The sequence below is a fragment of the Ambystoma mexicanum genome, chromosome 12, assembly GCF_040938575.1.
Source record: "Ambystoma mexicanum isolate Mex_15411 chromosome 12, UKY_AmexF1_1, whole genome shotgun sequence".
Lineage (NCBI taxonomy): Eukaryota > Metazoa > Chordata > Amphibia > Caudata > Ambystomatidae > Ambystoma > Ambystoma mexicanum.
The window spans coordinates 585264472-585276724 of record NC_090936.1 but is presented as its reverse complement, the minus strand read 5'-3'; the positions used below and the strand labels follow the sequence as shown (position 1 = coordinate 585276724).

The following is a 12253-nucleotide window of genomic DNA, read 5'->3' as shown; positions in this document are numbered from 1 at the left end:
TCATCCCTACAGGACCAGAGCGTACTGCACAGTAGATAACTGAAAAAGCATGCAGAGGGTATAGGAATGGCCGCCCCTAATTTATTTTATTGCTTATAGCGCAAACCTAGCCCAAGAGCAGCAGAGCGCTTTTACAATGGGAGTGTGCCAGAATTGTGCTTGCCATTTTATACAGTAGCACAGTACTGATGGAGGGAGAGATGGATTTTTATTTGTCTGGCAGGTATTGTTGAAAGAGCTCTCTTTTACATGCGCCCTGATTCTCAATTGCCAGTTCCTTCCACAGAAAGTGTTCACTGTTAGACGAACACTAGAGGATTTTTGGTAATTTTAAGTGTGTGTAAGGGGCAAGCTGGTGGCAGCAGTTACTTGTTGCCATTTTTTTAAAAAGAATTTTGTTAAGGCCTTACAGCATCTGGCTACTTACTAAGGGTTTTCGTTTGTCCCATGGCCATCTCGTCACTAACCCTTCTTCCTGACCTTTGAGGACAGAAAAATCCATATGTGGCCTTCCAGTGCACGGGAAAGCTGAGGCTTTTTGCGGGCTACTGCAGGGCAGTGTGTGTTTTCTGCCAGGAAGTTGGTTGGGACTGTCTGGTCACAAACTGGTTTCAGTGTGTCTCAACAGTATGCATGAGCTGTGCCACCAGAGGTTCCGATTGGACCACTGTTGAAGTGTGTAGTAGGTAGTGGGTCAGATCCTAGACTGGCCAGTGGGCATTTCGGCTCTTACCTGGCTTTGGGATAAGAGGAGGAGCCCTGCATCCATTCTAGGGAGATCCTGAAAGAAACCTGAAGGTTAGATAAGATTTCGTAAACTCCAACTGGTGTGGGACTTCACAAGACTTCTCTGTGTATTAGACACCCAACTCTTAGTATGGACCTGTGTTAGGCTAAGTTTGGATGCAGTACCCTATGAACACTACAAACAACTCTGACTACAGGTATAGGAAACCCAACCTTTGGTATAAGCTTGTACTATACAGTTTTGGTAGCGTGTTGAGCAGCCAGGCTCATCTCAAGAGGGGTCAATGTGAGCTGTAGGGGCGTTACACAGATTAAGTGCGACACGTATTCAAATAAACACTTACACACAAGGTTTCTTGAATTAACAATTATTAATTCATGTATCAGTCAGTTAGAGTAAGCCTTCTTCAGAAAGGAGCAATACCACAGTAACACTCAGACACTTCAAAACACACTCTTAATATTCTAAATCAGTGGATACCCTTTTGGGATGGCCCACAGAGACAACCTACACCCTCAAGTGACTTCAATTGCTAGAGTGCTAGGGACATTTATAGATCACCGTTACATGTATAATCATGTAGGAATAAGTCAAGAGAAAAAAAATATATATTCTTAAGCAGGCAAATGCTTTCAGATCCTCCAATAAGAGTTATTCAGTCAAATAAGGCTAAGCCAAAGTCAATAGGCAAATGTCTGAGCTGAAGTAGTTCTTTCCAGTTAAGTAGAAAGAGTCTTTACACAATGTTTTAGAAGTCTTTTTAGAAATAAGAATCAAAGGGGCCACAAGCTGTTAGACTTCAGAAAGGAAGAAGCTACAAGTAACTCTACAACGAGAGGTAAGTTCTCTCAGACCTTACAGGACCTTTTTGTAGTGAAGGAAAAGGTGCAGCAGATGACTTCTGTTCCAGTGCAGCTCTGCAGATCTCACTGTTCCTGGACCTCAGTCGTGGGGACAAGAGGAAGTACTTCTGGGGACTCCTGCAATGGGACGGTCACCGCTCGCCACTGCCAATCTTTCCAACAAGTCGCACTTCAGTGTTTCAGCTCCATGCGACTACCGCAAATAGCAACACTGCGGTTCCTGGCTGTTGAGATGGACTTTCTTTGCTTCTGGGGTCCCGCACACTGTTGAGGGGGCTCGGGCAGTCCTGCTTCCTGGATGTCCGGAGGATCTTCCTGGAGTTCTTGTCAAACTTACAAGCAACGCACACAATCTGGTGTTCCTCTCCCTGGCTATTCGGTATCCAGCAGTAACTCTGTGGAAAATCAACCAGCTCCGAGAAGGATGTCAAGGTGGCTTACTTTGGAGTTGACTGGTCCCACCAACTCAAGGGGAGAAGTCGTCCTGGCGGGGGCTTCTCTGTCGATAAGAGTTTAGAGCTTCAGCACAGCAGCAGGGCTTCACCGGGCAAACCAACGGTCCAGGAGTTGCATCAGGCGTCCTCTTCAAGTTCTTTGGTTCCTTCATCCAGTGGCCGACTGCCTTCCAAGTCAAAAGCCTTGCCTTTTATTCAGTTCTCTCCCATTCATTCCAGCCTAGCTGTCAGTCATCCAGCAGGGTGGCTGTCCTTGCAGGACAGTCAGCCGGCTAATCACTACAGAGTGCATTTGGTTCTCCTAGGAGACTAAGCACAGTGAGTTTCAGTCACCTACCTCACTTCCTGCCTACTCCAGACACCCTGGAGCCAGAGGTGGGCTTCACTTGTGAATCCCGGCAAAGCGAACAATGGGACCAAACCTGGTTTGGTGCGCAGAGTAAATCTCAAGAAGGACCTTTCCACAAAGAAATGACAAAAGAAGACCGGGGCCATTTTGACAAAAATGGCACACTTGGGTGCTTTACTGCAGCTGCGAACGCAGCCTGCGGTAAATGCACACCACAGTAGTTAAAACAAAACCACTACCTCCAGCCATTCAGTGAGAAAAGGATAACAAAAATGTTACATGAGAAGCTAGACAAAGGGGATACTAGGTAACCCCTCCAGCACCCATTTGTAAGATAGCGTGTGCTGGGTCAAGTTATAAATGTAAGTAAAGTCAATTTCACTTTACTGCTCTGGGAAACAGTAGTTTATCCCAGAGAAGGTATTTAAACCTTTGGTAAATCTGGAAGACTTCCCTGTGCCACTGCACTGAAGGTGCAGTGTGACACAGTGTAAAAGATGCCGCCTATGGAGTTTGTCAGGTTCCATAACCAAGAGAAACACAAAGTTCAGAAATCACATTAAAATACACGAGAGTGGGGAAAAAAGGTCTCGCTCTCTCCAGTGAAAAAAAAAATCAAGTCCTCAAAATCCAGCAAAGTTGCTGGGGGTCTCTAAGGTGGAGGGAATTAGCACATTTCTGAGAATTCTCCGTAACAGCCTGTACATCACAAATTGGTAGAGTGGATGAGCAGCCAGGCTTATCTTAGGAGGGGGTAATGTGAGCTAACGTAAGGGCGGAAGGGTCTCCCGGCCCCCCCTTGATTCCCATCTCATATGATATGCTCATTCTGCGGTTGACAGTGTACCCCTGGCCAAGGTGTGAGGTAGCCTGGAATATGAGCCACAAGACTCCATTTTGTGTTAACTACTGACTCCATTTTCTACTAGGCCACATGCAAACACTGAATGCAAGCCTGCACCTCTCCCCCTCATTCTCCGCGCACAGCCAGCATGCAAACCCCCACCTCCTCCCCTCTTCCGTCTCCACGGCTGTCCTGTTCTCACGGAAGCTTGGGCGCAAAGTGTAGCAAGCTAAACACTGTATATCTCCTCTTCCTTTTACATCATTGCTGTGTGTGAGACCAGGCCGGAGCCTGGTCCTTAAAAAAAAAAGCCACCTGTCGCCACAAACCTGCCCCTGCACTAGCAGACCCCTTCCAAAGAAATATAGACCACAAGCCCCCTAACCCCGCTCCTCTTTTGATGTAACAGTTGCGAGCCCATTGCTCATGCGCCACTCCAGTTCACCCCATAACACTAATCCCATGTGGCCATATATTCTTCTTGTACTAATAAAGAGTAACACTTGCAGTGGATTCAAAGAGATGCTTGATTGATGTGTTTTTGAAAAACTGTGTTAGATAAGGCACCTGGGCAAACATACCCTCACTCTTGGTGGCTCAGGTCAAATGCTTACATGATATATACTGTGTATTGAAATGTATGTATAATATTAAAATGTGTGTGGCTAAAAGGACAAGAAATTAGAGTGAAATATAGCAACGCAGACATTGCCTGACCCTGCATGCCCTCCCAGATGAGTCCAGCTGGCCCGCGTGCTCCAAGAAGTTACAAAGTCCGGCGGAGGATAATCATGGACCAACACCCATAAACAATATGCAATGTCCAGTCCCCTTTGCCCAATGAATGCAACTTACTGTATCCCCTATAGTATACGTCATAGATGATGTGTTTTTGCAATATAATGTGAATTTTTCTGTTTGGGCAGAGCGCTCTCGGAGTAGCAGAGTCCTCTGCGTGGCCCATTTTAACTTTATATTAAGACCTATCTTTTACCCCACTTGCACTTGGTCCTGGTCTCATTCCCTACTGGGGTGTGTCCATTAGTGTCTCTCATTTGGTTATTTCACTGTAATTGTGGGGGAATGCAAGCTTTCATTTGGTGACCCCAACGCGTTAGCGTTCTTTTGTTCCTTTTGGTACGAGACACACCCCTGGCCACAGAGGCGAGATCCAGGGCGCCCCTGTCAAGGTTGCTCACCTACAGCAACTGGTACCCTTAGAAGTGCGCACATTAGGAGGGGGCGCTGTTGCGCACAGAGAAAATGGCCGCTTAAACCCGAAGCTCCCGTGTCGCCTTTACATCCTGAGCTTGTAGATCCGCACATAGGCTGGCTGGTTTGCTGTAATTCGGTGTGCCGATTGCGGCTGGGCTCATGCGCGGATGGCGAAAATTTGAATCCGCTACGGTGCCGCATTATCGAGTTCTGCCCTTGTGGAGTTTCACCGACACGGGCGGTGCTCCCGGGCCGACTCTTGGCTCCAGAGGAATCTGCCCGACTGACGTGGATGCGGATCACTGAAGGCCGCTGTTGGGCAGAGCCATCTCCTTGGCGCCTGATTGACATCCTTAGAGGACGCCGCCGCGGGGGACCCGCCGCTACACTGCATGGTCTGACCGTGCCCCGGTCCCTGCCTTGACCCATCACTGATTTGCGGACTTCCTTCCCTCGCCCTGGTGGTGCGCGACTTCTGCTGGTGCACGATCCTGACACCGTTGGACCCGACGAACCAAGTAGGCGGCTGCCGGGAGTGGAAGGAGGAGACACGGTGCCCTGGCGAGGCTGCGAGGGCCGCTCCCTCGTGGTTCCGAGTTCCCCCAGCGGACGGAGTGCCCCTGCTGCGCCGCTTACTTCCCTCTGAGCCCCTCCACTTGGCGGCTGGGACTGGTTATACCACGCACATGGACTGAGGGGCCCACGCTCCTACCTATTGAACTGGTGTGCTTCGGTTGATGCGTGGTTGCCGTGTTGCTGAATACTGGTAACCCTACAAACAGCCCTTGTCATCTGGGCTGAACAACTGGGACTTTCCCTGGATTCTCCTGCTTGTTGGGTGAGGCGGCGTCTGATGCTGGGTGCCAGAGTACCACCCGAGATCTCCTGATTTGGGGCTATGGACCTCCTGATTTCTACCTGCCTCTATAGACTCACAGTCTCCTGGTAGGGTAGATTGCATTACACCCTACGCTCTGCCAGTTTCTGAGCCTTGCTGGTTGGGACAATTACTCACCCCCTCACTGCAATCACCACGTGGCCATTTTGGTTTCGCCCTGCCATCTGGGGAGGACCCCTGGGGGCCACTATATTGTTTTTTCTGGGTGCCCTGGACAGCATATACGTTGGAGGATACAATCCATCCTGAACTCGCAATCCTGAGGTGGAGTACCGCCGTACCTAGTTGAGGTCCCATTGTGCTCGCTCCCGGGAGTTGGGGCTTCGACCCTGCCGAGATCCTGAGGCAGATCCAATATAGGCACAGATTCGATATAAACATGGGGGAGCCGGGCAAGTCAAACAGAGCCTCTAAGACCCCTGGTGGCAAGAAGAAGGGCCCTATGGACACATTCACCAATAATGCTAGCCACGCTGTGACAATTGGCACGCAGCCGGATGAGGGAGAACAAAGCGATCAGGATGTGTTAGAGAAGATAAACTGGCCACGCTAGTCCAGAACGGATTCCTGGCTGTGAATACCAAGCTGGATGAGATTGTTGCTACCATAGGCTCCTTGAAGGCCAGAATCGATAAGGAGAGTGCGCAAGTCACTGAAGCCGAAGGCAGGATAAGTGCTAACGAGGATACCATTGGACACCACAGTCGAGATATATCCTATATCAAAGACACGAACAAGCTGCAGAGCAAGTGCGAGGACCTTGAATCCAGGTCCATAAGAAATAATGTCCGCGTGGTTGGTGTGGCCGAATCCTTTGGCAAGGGTCAAATGGAGAAACATGTGGAAGAACTTTTTAAATCCTTATTTGGACCCGAGACATTGTCCGAGCACTTCCTTGTTGAGAGCACACCGCACCCTAGCACCGGCGCCGAAGCCGGGGGCATCACCGCGAACAATAATTGCTCGTCTCCTGAATTACAGGGACACCATCCTTCGATTAGCCAGAGAGACCGGCACATTGCACTATGAAGGTAACCGTATACATATTTATCCTGATTTCTCCGCCTCTGTCCAGGCGAGCAGACGCTCTTATGAACCGGTCAAGAAGCTCCTCAGGGAACGGCAGATCACGTACGCCTTGATGATTCCGGCCAAAATGAGAATCCAGCATGCTGGTAGGTCACACTTTTTTGAGAACCCATCTGAAGCCCTAGCATATATTGAGTCCTCTATACCCCTGCCTCCAAGAGGGGAGCGACCTGCCCCGAACAATAGACCTCGACCGGCGGACTAGGATTTACGTACTTTGTTGATTTGGCACCCAGTGGTTGCTGGCCCTACCTCATGGGCCCTTTTGATCTGATACTACAGTCAGCCATCTTCTTTGAGCGGTGGCACTGGAGGCCAGGGATGGCGGTCATGTGAGGCAACATGGCTATCCCGGGAGTATTCCACAAGTTTGGGGTCGGACACTGTCGAGTTGGGGGAGACAGTGAGGGTGGTGGGCGGGTCAGGGGGAGGAAAGTAGGGGATTGTTTTTTTTCAAACCCCATGGTTTGTAGTGGGAAGGTTCCCCCACTACATGGGTCTCTGTTCTGAGTAAGTTTGTGGGGGAAATGGTTGTAAGTTACGGTTAAAACAAGTGGCCTGGAGTGCACTGACACTGTCCATAATGGCTGATACTACATCTGAGGTGTTTTCGTTACTATCCGTGCATTTTTTTGTAAAGCTCTGCTCACGCTCTGAGGATTAAACTTGTTTCATGGAATGTAAGGGGACTGAATAATCGTTTGAAAGCCAAGAAGGTGGGAGATTACATTGTCAGACAAGGTGCCCAAATTGTTATGCTACAGGAAACTCCTACTGTTGGAACCGATAACGAGTTCATGATGCCTGGTTGGGGAAAGTCGAGGTTCTGTACCAACTACTCATCCCAGTCCAGGGGGGTTGCTACGCTCATACACCAGAATCTTGGGTTCCAGCCCGATGGCCATAAACTAGACCCTCTGGGTAGGTACGTTCTTGTCTGGGGCTTGATTGCAGGTCAGCGGATACTGTTGGTCAACACTCATGGGCCGAACATTGATGACCCCGCCTTTTATACTGATGTGTACCAATTGATCGCTGCTATCGATATCCCTACTATAGTTTGGGGAGGAGATTTCAATATTGCTGTGGACCCGGTACTTGATAGATCCAGCACGATTGTTAGAGCACCAAGCAGGGCGGTTCTCACTATGCGCAGTGTCCTCTCTCAGCTCCTCCTCGAGGATGCCTGGCGAGTTCTCCACCCGACTGCGAGGGGTTACACATACTATTCATCAGTACATGATTCCGAGTCCAGAATCGATTACTGGTTTGTCTCCCCCTCTTTAATTGCTGGAACGAAGTCATGTGAAATACTGTCCCGCACACTGTCTGACCATGCCCCTATAACACGAGGTCACGTTTCACAATTGCCCTAGACCCCCTAGGAGGTGGAGAATGCCCGAGGGTTTGCTGAGGGACCCCAGGGTGGTAGAGGGATTGCACACTGAGATCGCCGAGTTCCTTGAAATCAACAGACTCAGTCGATAAATGTTCCACGGTGTGGGAATCCTTCAAGGTCTGGGTCAGAGGCACGCTACTGTCCAAATCTGTGGGTCTCCTTAAACGGAGTCAGGACTGAACTGACCCTGACTGAAGGTAAACTGAAATTACTAGAGGATACTTATGCTCGCACCCATGACAAGGCCATATTAGCGGACATACAGCAACGTCTTCAGGAATTCAGCAAACTAGCATCTAGGGAAGTGCAGTTCATGGCTGCCCCGATCCGAGCCCGTAGGTATGGCGAGGGCAACAAAGCGGGTAGGACACTATCTAATCTACTCAAACAGGACAGGCACCCTAATCGAATTACCAGCATACAGACGCCCGGCGGCGCGGTTGTATTGAATGAAAACGAGATAAATGCTGAGTTTGCTGGGTTTTATGAACGATTGTATAGAGATACTTAAATCGGCCACTGAGATAGGGACATACCTTGCGGCACTGACGATGCCGAAACTCCATGAGGAGACCCGCCTTGCACTGGACCAACCTCTCACTGCAGATGAGATTAAAGATTTAACGTCCAATAAAGCTCCGGGGTTAGACGGACTGGGTGCAGAGTTCTACAAGGAATTCAGTGCCGAGCTTGTTCCATTGTTATTGCGGGTCTGGGAAGAAACCCTTCAATGTAGCATATTACCTCCATCCATGAGAGAGGCGTTAATAACTGTTCTCCCTAAACCTCGTCGCCCTCCTCGGGATATGTCATCCTACAGGCCGCTATCTCTTATTAATACAGATGCCAAGATATTTGCCACGGTACTGGCCAACTTGCTTTTACCGGCGGTCCCTACACTTGTTCACCCTGACCAGAATGGGTTTATCCACGCTAGATCAACGGCACTCAACCTGCGTAGGCTCTGGCATAATGGCCCAAATTGACCCGGGCAGGAACGCTGTGGCCGTAGCATTAGATGCTGAGAAGGCCTTCGACTCTGTGTCCTGGGCTTACTTACTAGCAGTACTGGAGTCATTTGGGATAGGCCCGAACTTCATTAGGTACGTGAAATTGCTTTACACGAAACCCGGGGCCCGGGTTCTGACCAATCAGTCAATCTCGGATATGTTTCTGTTGGGGCGTGGCACTAGGCAGGGCTGCCCATTTTCGCCTATACTATTTGCCTTAACAATAGAACCAATGGCAATAGCGGTCAGACTTCGACATTCCAATAGGGGCATTAACCTGAAGGGGGCCACCCAGCTGATATCCCTGTACGCGGATGACACGCTCATATATCCGTGAACCGGAAAACAACCTGGCGCCCATAATGGCGGAGATTGAAGAATTTACTGCGCACTCTGGCTACTCCATAAACAAGGATAAGTCACAGGTTTTCCCTCTCACACCGGCAACTGGCTGCCCTGTCTCTCTGGGAGGGCTGAAGTGGTCCAATGAGTCCATCAGATACTTGGGGATACTTGTATCACACGGGAAAAATAGACTATACGCTGACAATCACGATGTCACGCTACAGGCCTTGAAGACTAAACTGCTATTGTGGGACCGCCTTCCGATATCACTACATGGCAGGATAGAAGTCCTTAAAATGGTAGTCGTACCCAAATTACTGTACCTGTTTGTGGACATACCGATTTGGCCAGGAAGACTCTTTTTCACTAAACTTAGGTCAATGGCTACAGCCTTCCTATGGCATGGGCAGACTCCAAGAATAGGGTGGGGAAAGATAACTGAACCATACTCTTCGGGTGGCCTAGCGGCTCCTGACTTTGAACTGTATTATTTGTCCCAGGCCCAATTCTCTAAATATTGGTATTCCAGGGATGGGGGCCCCCCGCACGTGGATGTAGAAGAACTCACCACCTCTCCCACGAACATACAGTCTGTAATATTTGATGCTCAATATAGGGATACATGCGACTTCAACCCTGTTAGTTGCACGGTTGGTGCCTGGAGGGCAATATCCAGGAAACTGGGACTGTGGACACTGTATAATCCAGAGGTCTCCCTCTGGAACTACCCTGGTTTCCCTCCGACACACGATGTCTGCCTATGGTCAGCCTGGGACCCCGGTGACGAGATGCGCCTGGGAGATATGTTTATCGAGGGAAGGTTCGCGACCCTTCAGCCGATAACTGGGGCGTTTGGCAGGGGCCCACTTAGGGTTCTGCAATACTATCGCATGAGATCGGCCTTCCAGAAACACTGGGCGTCCTTCCCTGACGAACCCCCTTCACACCCATGCGTTCAGATGCTCACGGCCGGGGACCGCTTGAGGGTGTCCACCCTATATGCCATAGTACATACACACTCACCCACGGCTAATTTGAACAGGGATAAATGGGAAAAAGATCTCCAGATCCCTATAGATAAGACTTGGGACATGTATTGTTCTCTTACTAAGAAGGTTTCCCTGAATGCTGGACTACGAGTGATCCAGTTTAAAATTCTTAACAGATTGCACTACACCCCGGCCAAGATAGCCAAGTTTGTTTCAGATGCTCCGAGTCAATGCCCCAAATGCAAAGCGGACTACGCTGGCTCGTTCCACATGTATTGGAGCTGCCCGGTGGTGGCTGGGTTCTGGATGGAGGTGGCTGATATACTTGATGAAATCACACAAATCCCCCCCGGTGCTGACTGCACAGAAATATATATTCGGGGACATAGGAAAGTGCTCCGAAAAGATCAGAAGACTGTTTAATGTAACTTGTGCAGTGGCCAAAAAATGTATTCTGCAACAATGGAAAAATTCGGCGCCACCCACTGTGCAGCAGTTCCTCCGGGAGCTGGTTTATGTAAACAAGGCTGAAGAACAGTTTGTCCTCACACGCCCTTCGGTGTGCAGACCTAAGGATATTTGGGGACCCCTCTGAATGTTTCTTTGTGATATGATCTCTGATGACAGTGATGTTTAGACTCGACACCTCGGGAAGATGCATGATATATGTACTGTTGTTTCTCTATATTACCGTACCATGTTAATTTCAATTTGTACGATGAAGCTGTAACTGTTTTGTGTTTTCTGGACCACTAATAAAAAAAGTTTAAAAAAAAAAAAAAAGAAGTGCGCACATTAGGATAGAAGGTTCCACGGTTGCCGGCTTTGCAAATACCCGGCCGTACCGCTCGCCGGAGCCGGGCATAGCCATTGAGTGTGGGACGGCACCTTTACAGACCGGTTCCGGAGGCTCTCAGATCAATACGGACACGTGAGTATCAAGTGCGAGTGATCCTAAAAGAAGGTTGGGGGGAAATGGGAAGGGAGTCATAAAGAATGTGTTGAGAATGTTTGGTGGGGATAGAAGCAGGGCACTTTTTCTTTACTGTCCTTTTCTTTCGCATATGGCCATTAGGATTTTATAAGTGGGTAATAGGTGAACAAAGGTACGGGAACCTAGCTTCTCGACTAGTACAGGGATTAAATGGTGACAAAGTGAACCAAGTAGGAGTCTTGTGTAAGGAGAAGACGGAGTAGTTTTTGGAAACACCTTTTTATTTTTTCTTCTTCCTTTCTTGTCTCTTAGAGGATGGTGCAGGCGGGGCCAGGACAGGGGTGAGATTCTGGGTGTAATAAGTGTGGTTGGGGGGGGGGGGGGATACGGGACAGTAAGCAGACAGGGTCTATGTTTTAATGTTCATCTATCACGTTTTATTCAATGTTGCATGATCTATGTTGTGTATGTCAAACTGCGTTATACGTCAAGTGGCCAATGTCCTGTTTGAAATGACACAGTGTGATATTTAAACGTCTAAGAAAAAGTATTTCTTGAAGAGCATTGCTATAAATGTGTTGAAGAGGCTTTTTGTTGATAAAAATTTGTTTCAAAATTGGTACTAGATTGCACGCACATCCCATAGGTCACGGGTAAGGCACGATGGGGGCAGAAACGCCACTTATGCACATCTGTCCGAATTTACCAAGGTATAGTGAAGGTATGGCCTGAAAGGGGGTATTTTGAAAAGTCAGTATTAGACAGGGTAGCAACATACTTGACCATTAAATACAAAGGCAAACAGCTCCAAAACAGAAGAGACGTTTTAGATCTGTGGAGGTTATTCGAAGAGATAGCCCTAAGTAAGAATAAGGGCCAAGGCACGTCACCCCAGGCAATGAACAGCAGTGAGGGAGGAGGGGAGAGCAAGGAGAAGATAACAGTCTACAAGAATATACCCAATGCTAACAAAACCTGCAGAGGGATATAATGACCCCATGTATATACCAAAGCCAAGTACACCCCTGTGTCATCAGCAACAGCCCCATTCGATCCAATAGGGTAATTTGGGCAGATATGCTCCCCTCCGTTAAATATAGAACAGTTAACACAGG

The 12253-nt window shown here is 48.8% G+C and overlaps 1 protein-coding gene across 6 annotated transcripts in view; it reads right to left on the bottom strand.

The window, feature by feature from the left end:
- The window catches only part of KDM2A (lysine demethylase 2A), a 1348567-nt gene that overhangs the window by 29599 nt on the left and 1306715 nt on the right, over positions 1 to 12253 (bottom strand). The window lies entirely within an intron of this gene.